At 53.2% G+C, this 10,200-nt stretch overlaps 1 long non-coding RNA gene across 1 annotated transcript; it reads right to left on the bottom strand.

The window, feature by feature from the left end:
• Positions 1 to 8,473: 8,473 nt before the first annotated feature.
• On the bottom strand, positions 8,474 to 9,518 carry LOC149325597 (uncharacterized). Its single transcript, XR_016286349.1, has 2 exons — positions 9,406 to 9,518; positions 8,474 to 8,590 (listed from the first exon to the last, which is right to left on the bottom strand). It is a non-coding gene; the product is annotated as an uncharacterized LOC149325597 (long non-coding RNA).
• Positions 9,519 to 10,200: the final 682 nt, after the last annotated feature.

Raw genomic sequence — 10,200 nt, forward strand, 5'->3', positions numbered from 1 at the left:
GCGAACGGAAATTTTGGCTGCAAACCTGAGTGGGGACGAGACCATGCTCCCCTGTGGGATGACTGGAATCGTTTTCAGCCGTAAGAGCTACTGAAAGCCCAGCAAAATGACCCCTTTTGTCGCGAGGTGAGCGACGGTCTCAGGGAGACGGAGCGCCGTGACGCTACTTGTATTGTAGCGGGCGCAGGGGGGCAGAAGCCAGCGTGTGTCGCGGCGAACCCCGGGGATTCATATTTGCTGGACAATGACGGGCTCGTGCTGAAATACATAGCCACCGATGACGAGTCCATCGACCCGTTCAAGGTGGTTATCCCCAAAAGTCTGAGAGGCGCACTGTTGAGATTCTCTCATGACGAACCACTGGCCGGTCATCTGAGTGGCTCCAAAGTTTTTGCAAAACTGAGTCAATCGGTGACGTGGCCCGGCATGAAGCGTGACATTATCCGCTATTGCCGTTCCTGCCATTTCTGTCAAGCGGTGAAGTCACGGGGTGGCAAGCCGCCTTTAATGATGAAACCGATTGACAGTGTGCGTCCGTGGCAGATGGCCACCTGCGATTTGATGGGGCCTTTCCCCAGGAGCAAGCAGGGGTTCATTGACCTGAAGGCCTACGCGTCACGGTCTGATGAGCTTGCGCCGGTACCCATTGGTATCAAAGGCAAGCGCAAAGGCACAACTGGTGCTGCGGAACGCAAGCGTACGGAGCACCGGTACAATCTGAGGCGACGGTCACCGGTGTGATTGATGCCGGACGGCGGACTTTTCCGCAACCGAAGGCACGCAGCCTCAGCTAGCTGGCGAGCTTTCTCGTCAGGCCCTACCCAGGCGAAGCACGGTGTGTTATTTTTTTTTGTTTTTGCAGCATGCTCAGTTCCAGCCTTGTGTGTTTATCTATTTATTTATTTGTTTTGTTTGAGTCAGTTTCTAGCCACTTTAGTTTCCCCGCTTGTACGTCTGTTTTCGTTCTAACGTACCGAGATGTACATAGGCAACATGCGTTTGCGTTAGCCTTCAGTTTTTTTTTTTACTTCAGCCCGCTCGTGCTTGCTCTTATCTTCCAGAAGGAATGGATTGGGTGTCGTTTGTACAGCGCGCCTTTTCTCATTTCCGGCCCGACTGTGGGTGGTTGGCTCGTTAAGGAGCCGTGTGTCGCGCGGTGCGAGTTTTGTGCGGCCCGTATGGAGGGGAAGTTGGCGGGGCGTTTGGGGCGATGGGGGCGGAAAGTGCACCCTTTGACCCTCGCCGCGGCGCCTCTGGACGCTTCTGATGGGGGGGGGGTCGCTGTCGCCGACCAGCGTCCGCGCACTTGCGGGTGTATGCGTGGTTGTGGCTGTGACTGTGTGCGCGCGTAACCATGAGCCAAGGCGACGCCTGTGAGTTGTGCCGTTGTGTCCTTCTGCGTGAGCGCGAGGATGAGAGGGACCCCTCGCTGTGGACAAGGTTACACATCTGGACGCCGCTGAACGTCCTCGCCCGTTTCAGCCGGCGTGAAGGGGGTGCACTAACTTTCTTGTGCCCGAACGTGATGTCGTGTCCAAGGGCGCGAGGTCAGTGCTCTGCCGCGGCCCCGTCGTCATCAACGCACCCTACATCAACGGAAAGAAGACCGCCATCAGTCGTCGGCCCTCCCAACACGTTCAACTTGAAGTCTGCGAGCGGTGAGTCGCCGACCGGTCTACTGGGCCGCGCCATCGAACTTTGGCACGGACTGCCTAACGTGCTGTGGCATGCACCGCGCATTGTACCGTGTATATAATCTGCGTGCTGTTTAGTGTTATTGAAGCGTACGCAAGTGTTGTTTTGCCTTGTTTTCCGTTGTTTGTGTGTTTAGTTTTTTTGGCTGGAACTGAAGAGGAGCTAGTTTTTTTTTGTGTATTCATTTCTTTATTTTGGAACTGAAGTGTAGCTTATTTTTTTTTGTGTATTGATTTCTTTATTTTTGGCCGCGTGCTTTGCCGATGGGTGGGAGGGCATTTAAGGAGAGGGGGATGTGGGAATCCTGGCTTTCCGGCGTCGCCTTTGCGCGGCTGTGCCGGCTTCCTGTGTTGTTTCTCCTCTTTCCCTTGCTCCCGCCTCAGGCGGTGGAGAGGCGGCTGGGTGACTAATCACTGTCATTTAGCCACAGCTCCGCCCCGGCTCCCCAAGGGCCTTTGCCATTGGCGCCTTTTGGCGGGAATCCGGGACCCGTTTTGGCGGCCGCGCATCCCGCGACCGTCCGAGCGGGGCCGAGAGAGAGAGATCCCTCCGAGACAGCGTAAGGTGTGTACGTTACTGTTTGTCCGTGCCGGCCTTTGCCGTTCGGACCAGTGCCTACTCGAGCTCGCCCGCACGTGTCCTCTGACCTGCAGCGGCTCGAGCCTGTCCAGCGGGGTCCAGCGACCTCTGACAGGCGTACCTTGCGTTGAATGCCCACTCTCTCTCGCAACCGGCCCAACGGTCGACACGAGAGAGAGATCACAGCACTGCCGCGGGGACATTCTCCTGCAGCGGCGTGCTAGCGGTGCGCATTACTCGAGTCGCTTCGTGCGCGCAGCGGAGCCTTGCTCCTCGCGCGCCCCCGGGACGGGGTGACTATTGAGTGTGTGTGTATCAGCTGGAGGACGATGTGAATAAACGTCTCCTTTGTGAACTTGGAGGCCTATTTCTTTGCGGCGAATCGCTCTCCTCCCAGCGGAGGTTGAGTGCGCTGCAACGGTGTCCCAGTGTGTGTGGTGACGGCTGATCGGGGCCCTTGGCTCGCGAGAAGCTCGAACCCGCGGTGGGTGGTGGCCTGTGTCCACTTAGAAACCCACAAATGCAAAGTGAAAAAAAATCACGCTTTGCTCCGTGTGCTGCCCCGCTGCCAAGTGGTTCCAGCGATCCTCGTGGCGTCCTTTTAAGCCAGGCAAAGTGAGTATGTGGTTCCACAAAAGCACTCAATTCACCGCCGCTTCTAGACGCCGCTGCTGTATCTTGATGCAGCTGTACCGCAGGCACCTACCTGGTCAGTGGTCGAGCGTTTCGCCTGTGAAATGCAAGGTGAAATAAAATCACGCTTTGCTCCGTGTGCTGCCCCGCTGCCAAGTGGTTCCAGCGATCCTCGTGGCGTCCTTTTAAGCCAGGCAAAGTGAGTATGTGGTTCCACAAAAGCACTCAATTCACCGCCGCATCAAGACGCCGCTGCTGTATCTTGATGCAGCTGTACCGCAGGCACCTACCTGGTCAGTGGTCGAGCGTTTCGCCTGTGAAATGCAAGGTGAAATAAAATCACGCTTTGCTCCGTGTGCTGCCCCGCTGCCAAGTGGTTCCAGCGATCCTCGTGGCGTCCTTTTAAGCCAGGCAAAGTGAGTATGTGGTTCCACAAAAGCACTCAATTCACCGCCGCTTCTAGACGCCGCTGCTGTATCTTGATGCAGCTGTACCGCAGGCACCTACCTGGTCAGTGGTCGAGCGTTTCGCCTGTGAAATGCAAGGTGAAATAAAATCACGCTTTGCTCCGTGCACTGCCCCGCTGCAAAGTGGTTCCAGCGATGGTCGTGGCGAACAGGATACAGGCCGCTCCGTCGCAGCGGGCGGCAGCGAGACGATGTGGACAGGACAGCAACCCGGAGTGGCTCCACTGGATGTGCAAGATTTCCGAAACACACTCCGCATGCCTTTAACGTTGGCGTAACGTGTAAGGTTGGCGCCATTCAATCGCCTCTTTCCATTTTAACCGGCGACGTAATAACGACTGAAAAAGCCGCTCTACGAGCGGCGCGGTGACACCATCGCGGTTGTTAGCCTGGACGGCGTTCGCTGTTTCGCTAAGAGCTCGTTTCCGTGTTTTTTTTTACTAAAGTGAACGAGAGGCCTCCCTATCAGTTGAAGGTCGCGCTTCCGCCCGGTCGCGGCTTGCGGGAAGAAAGCATCCTCCGTGGCCGAGTGCGGATCGCCCACATGTCTGTTGTGGGGAGAGGGAAGGGCAGCATTCGCGCCTCGCGGCTTACGTCAAAGGATTAGGCACGCGGAGGGCGCGCTTGCAGTTAGCGAAGGCATCCCTCCTCTGACAGGGCCGGTGCCACACGGCGTGGCGCGGTATGGACAATGCCCGGAGGCTGCGCGCCCACTTGCTAGCCTCATCTGGGAACGTTTAGCGGCATCTTACCTGCCCCGAGAGGTCCCTGTTGCGGGAGGTCGTTCGTCGCCGCGTTTGCAGGCTGTGTATGGCGCCGAGGCCGGGGCTTTTAGGGAGAGAGCAAAAACACATGTAGTGACGAGGATCCTCCTGCTCGCGGCTTAAGAATAATTCAATTCTTGCTTTTTTTTTCGCGTGGGGAGAGAGCGCGGGGGCGCGCGATGCTCTGCCGCCATCGCGACACAGATATTTTGGTCTCGACCGAAGCCAGGCACGCAGACCATGCTCTCGAGTAGCCGTGGAGTGGGTCCACGGGGCGGCTGGTGGGACATCATGCTGTCATGTATATACTCCTTGTAAATAGTCGTCTCTGTACATAAGACCTATATCAGTGCTCGACAAGAGTCCCCTGTCTTCCTGCTGGCTCAGTACTTCGTTAAAAAAAAGAACGAAGGAACAACCTCTCCGTACATCAAGAAAAGAAGAAAAGAACCACCCTTTACTGGCGCAGTCGACAGCACGAAGAACTGCATAGAAGGAGACTCGGAAGACAACAAGTGGAAGATGATAGCAAGCACCTCCAAGCGTATAGGCGGTGTACCTGCTGAGGGTAACTGCGAGAAGGTCGTCACCGGAATCGGCGAGGAACGTCAACCCACAGCCACGGTCAGAAGAAGACCACACGGGCAACAGGGGAGAAGTCAACCGGAAGGCAGCCAGCACCATCGCGACGGAAAAGCGGCGAACTTGGCGGCGAGCGACTTCCGACCGACTGACGTTCACACCGGTGGATCCAAGTGAGTCCTCTTGTTTATGTTCGGGTGAACGCAGGGTTACTCGAGTCAGCGGTTTTATATGGAGACAAGATTTGCCCACTTGAACCGTCACAAAATGTCTAGAAACGCTGAAGGCAGAAACAGCGCAGGTGGGGAGGACAGTGCGGATGAGTTTCCTGAGCTAGACCTCGACCGACTTGACACCGCGGAGGTCGATAGCGAGGGTGGCGACGGCAACAGTGATGGGTCCCACACACGTCTCTCTGAGAGGGAAATGGAATATAACCTGAAAATGGCGGAGGGGAGGCGCAAAGCCTTGGAACTCAGTTGGGCTCGCTCGACTTCATGGTCCCACCGCAAGGCGCACACGTGACGATGCGAGCGAATGAGAACCGCAAGGCAGCCGGATGGCATATTGAGGAATTGCACTAAATTGTTAGCAGGTGCCATTCCGAAATTCCCCATTGGTGCGGAAGTACCTATTTGGTTCGAATCCATAGAGAGCTCGCTGGAGGCGCACGGAGTGCCCAGAGAATTTTGGGGACAGATTGTTTTCCCATTTATTGCGGAGAGGGTGCAGTACCTATCAACGCGACTCACGCCGGCTCAGCACCGTGATTACGAGGTGCTGAAGAAAATTGTACTGGAAGAGCTAAAGCTGTCTGTAGCCGAATATCAAAGACGGTTTCAGTCAGCTATCAAACGTGCAAGCGAGACTTGGAAAGTGTTCGCGACGCGTCTGCGCAGCTACGCAAACTTTTACGGAGACGCACGCGGCGTGAAGTCGTTTGAAGACCTTTTGGAGCTTCTCGTTGCTGATCAACTGAAGGCGGGCTTAAATGAAGAAACCAATAAGTACGTAAAGCTTCGAGAAGGCGAAAAATGGTTAAAGGCTGACGAGCTAGCTCGCCTTCTGCAGACCTTCGAAGAGGCTGCGGGAGAGGGTAGCGCACAAAGGAGGGGTAGCGGCCTTAAGCCAATTGAACAGAAGGGCGCGGCTAAAGGCGAGCTGAACAAACCGCTCAATGCACAAGGGAGCGTTAAGCCTCGAGCAGAAGAGCCACGAAAGGGCAAATTATCCAAGGCAGCTCAAAAGTCAGCTCGACGGGGCGAATGCTTTCGGTGCGGTGACTCCAGCCATTACGCTGCACACTGCCCACTTCTTCGCGAGGAGACTAAAATCAGATCAGTAGGGCCCGCGAATGAAGACAGGCTAGCAGCGAGAGTCCTGGATGACTTCTGCTTTCTGCGTACTAACTTGAAGGAGGTAAAACTAGACCGCAGCGGCAAGGTAATTGACGCTATTGTCGACACCGGCGCCGATATCACTGTGATTCGTGAAAGCAGTGTGCCGGAGGAGCTAGTAACACCACACGGCAGCATAGAGCTGGTGTCAGCGTTTGGCGAGAAAGTGAGTGCTAAGCTAGCACTGCTGCGTCTAGCTTTAATTGGCGAAAAATAACCCATACAGGAAGTAGTGGAAGAGACACAAATAATGTGCGCTCTTACAGACAAGCACCGATTGTTTAATATCGGGTGACATATGGGAGCAACTGCTTGACGCATGCCAGGCCAACACCGAGGCCCGGGTGCTAGCAGTGACGGAACAAAACAAACTGAAGGGGTGCGAAATCGGTAGACAGCGGAGCCGGAAAACACCGCTGGTAACGTAGCAACTCCGCCAGAAGCGGTAGAAGTGCGGAGCGAGGCGCGCGAAGCTGAGCCGGTACAAAGCAGCGACGCGCAGAAGTTCCGTGATGAACAGCGGAACGACGATTCCTTGCGTCAGGCCTGGCAAAGTGCAAAAAGGGGCAAGGCGTTTGCGGTTGATGGGCTTCTCTATCACAAAGACTACGTGCTAGGAGAGCGGGTGCACCAATTGGTACTACCCGAATCGCGCCGCAAAGCTGTGCTTAGTCTGGCCCACGAATCATACTGGGGAGGCCACCTTGGTGCCCGCAAAACTAAAGCGCGCATTAAGTATTCTTTCCACTGGCCAGGCATGGAGAAAGACATTCGAGACCACTGCAGCAGCTGTCACAGCTGTCAGGTCCGCTCGGACAAGAGACTGGTTCACGCTAACAAGATGCGCCCTTACGTGAGCAGGGTAGCATCGGTGAGCATCATATGTTTCATGATGACAGTGATTTCGGGGAGGTGGAATATACCCCGCGTGCGAACGAGGACGAAGTGTCATGCGTAGCCCTCGGGGTGGAAAAGACACCCTGTTGAAAATTCCAGCAAAAGGCACGTTGGAGAAAACGGTGGGCCGAATGGAAGTGTTGGTTTCCATGTTGGAGAAAACGGTGGGCTGATTGGAAGTGTTGGTTTCCACGCTGGGTGCTGGTGGAGCGAATGGGAGAGATGCTGGATGCACTAATGGCGACTTTGGGCCACCCTGGATTGAGTGGAAATTGTGGTGGCTGCACTGGCACTTTCAGTAAACAATATTGGGCTGAATGGAAACCACGCTGGACACTTCAGTGAGCACGATGGGACGGGATGGGCTTGGTGGTATCCATCGTGATTATCTCGGTGGGCCTGGCAGGCAACACTGGACTATGTGGAAACCACGGTGGGAGCCTATGGATGTGTAAAGTCGCGAGCAAAAAATATTAGCACAGATCACTGGCGATCAGAATTCGTATATCTCACCACGCAGCGCTGCGGTAGGCAGAACTGCCTAACGGGCCGTTTCCATGTTTGGTTGGGGGGGGGGGGGGGGGGGGGACGGCAGGAAGTAAGCTTTATCAAGCGTGCACCGCCCGAGCGTTGAAGTGCCGACCCTACGTGACTGTGCTTGCGGAATTTATTTTGGCTCGGTTATGATGAGCACAGATAGCTTCTTTTTATTACTGTTTCTTTATGTCCGCGATGGTTTGTCAAAAGGAACTCGCGGGAACAATAGATGATAGCGCTGCTTTTAGTCAGCAGTTTTGCTGTCCGTGGCAGTCCGCTAATTTGCTGTCCGTGGCAGTCCGCAGTAATTTTACTGTCCGTGGCAGACCCCCTTAATACTGTAGAATGGGAACGGCCCGGCACTCCCGTTATCAGCCTCTCCGCCACCCGCAGTGCCAGGCGTTGTCATTCCGGCGCTCTGGTGTTCCGTCATGTGTGCTATAATCTTTTTTTACCCACGACTGTACCTACTTGTTTGGCATGGCACAAACCATGGCTGTATTTGAATGGCCGATGCTGGGCAGCAGATACTGCATGCATGTGCCTATATGGTTGACAAAATGAAACTCATCAATGCACTAACAATCCCAGTGAGTCAAATCCATCAAACGTACAGTCTTTGTCAAAAGTAACCAGGCTGCATGGTTTGCTTCTAGCTCGTACAGTGGATCCCTCACAGCTTCCCTAAAGCTGGAATCCCAGACAACACTGAAATATCCTGAGGACATACTGAGGATATTTTTCTGAGGACATTCTTTATCCTCAGGACGTCCTGAAATGATCCTCAAAATGTACTGAAAAGGTCCTCGTGTCCGCCCTCAGGATATCCTCAGAACAGCCTCAGAAGGGTATTATATGATGTTTTGAGTACATTCTGAGGAGGTTATAGCTGGTCAAGCTGCATGAAAAAAAATGCGATAAATTCATGAAAATCATTTATTTGCTGAGCTCTTCAGTTGCTTCACTGCTGTTTGCCGCCATCCCTGTGTGCTGTGCCGGTCTTTTTGCGTCTCTTCTGAGCTGCTGTCTTCTGTGCTGCCTAAAGAAATATAAATGGAAAGTCAGCATTTGATTATGTGTAATTCAGTTCAAGCATTCAAGCACAGAAGCAAAAAGTTCTTAATGCTACTAGTACAATAATGTGCTGCAAATATGACTTTTTTGAACATACAAGTTACAACTTACAGTGCAGCGCTGCCCTTCAGCATGAGCAACTGCCATAAAAGTTAATCACTGCAACATGTATCCCTGCTTCTACATCTAAACGACGGTACTGTTCTCCCGACATTTCGGAAAGGTCACTCGACTTTTTCGGAGTTTAGAGAGCTCGGAGAGAGTTCGGAGTTTAGAGTCGGAGAGCTTAGCTAAGCCGCTAAGCTCTCGCCGATGAAGGAAGCGCAGAAAAACACCTGTGGCTGCGGAGCACTTTCAAAAGCGACGCCGCAGCGGCATGCGACAACCCAGACTCTACTGCCACGTTTGAAGCTTACGTCGAAAAGTCGCTATGCCCTCGTCATCGCGTTCGTGATCCGCTTCAGAACCAACCTAGCCATCAACCTGAGAAAAATGGTCCTGACTGCAATCAGCGCTTGCATCTACAAAATCAATACTGCCCCATGTTCAGTGCCTTCGCTTCTGAAACGAGGCCTCGACACGTCCTGTCTGGCAAAGAATGCTTGCTTACACACAGAATTCACACTCAAACTGGTTGCACTGTTTTGGCAATTGATCAGGATCAGCTTCGGCACACGCAGCGAGTACAGGCTAGCGTCAAGGCTTCGTTTCCTTGTGCGGCAAAATTGCCGCGCATGACTATCGGCACACATCGTGAAAATATACAAAGGCATCACTCACTTTTTCTTTGCGTGTATCCATGATTTGCGCACCACAACGCGCACGTGCGAGTCACTTGCGTCTTGCGTGAGTCGATGTTGTGGATGCAGACTTAGGCTTGGCTTGAATTCAAACTGGCCGCACACAATAATGATGATGATGACTTTGCGGTCGGTATGCGATTTTATGAGGTACGGAACGCTTGATTCTATGAAAAACAATTTATTTGCAAAGATGCAAATTATTTATCGAAATTTGTCTACAAGCAACACACAAATGGGCCCCAGGCACACCAGAATTCAAGTCTGTGGCTCGGGCTCTTTCGCCAAAGGAAAAGCTAGCGGCATGGCTAGCGGCACTGTTTACATCATGGAGGGCTGGAAACGATTAGCAGAAGTGATAAGCACGATAACATCATCGCATAAAAGAACGGCATTCGTAACTGCGAGACACTAGAACTCATAGATTTTTATAGGGAATCAACCAGCAGCGACGCGGGTTGTAGCATAATGTTCAGTACGACGTTGCATTACCCGTGCCCGAAGCGGAGTGGCCCAAACTTTTTTTGTCTGTGTCGTTTTACATTAAAAAGCCTGCATGAATGCGCAGCATTCTGAATGCGGTTACTCTCGTTTCCGCGCGCAGAAATTTGTGGACTAGGCTTGCTGTCATTAACCAAACAAACCTTTTCTACATGAGGTTGTCAAAGGGAGAGAAACTGTTCAGACTCAAGACTAGTGCCGCGCAGTAATGCATCTGGAAAACTAGGGCAGCATAGAGCTATATATGAGAATGCAAATTACAGGCATTATTTTG

Source organism: Amblyomma mixtum, chromosome 10 (genome assembly GCF_055824585.1).
Source record: "Amblyomma mixtum isolate Tamu chromosome 10, ASM5582458v1, whole genome shotgun sequence".
NCBI lineage: Eukaryota > Metazoa > Arthropoda > Arachnida > Ixodida > Ixodidae > Amblyomma > Amblyomma mixtum.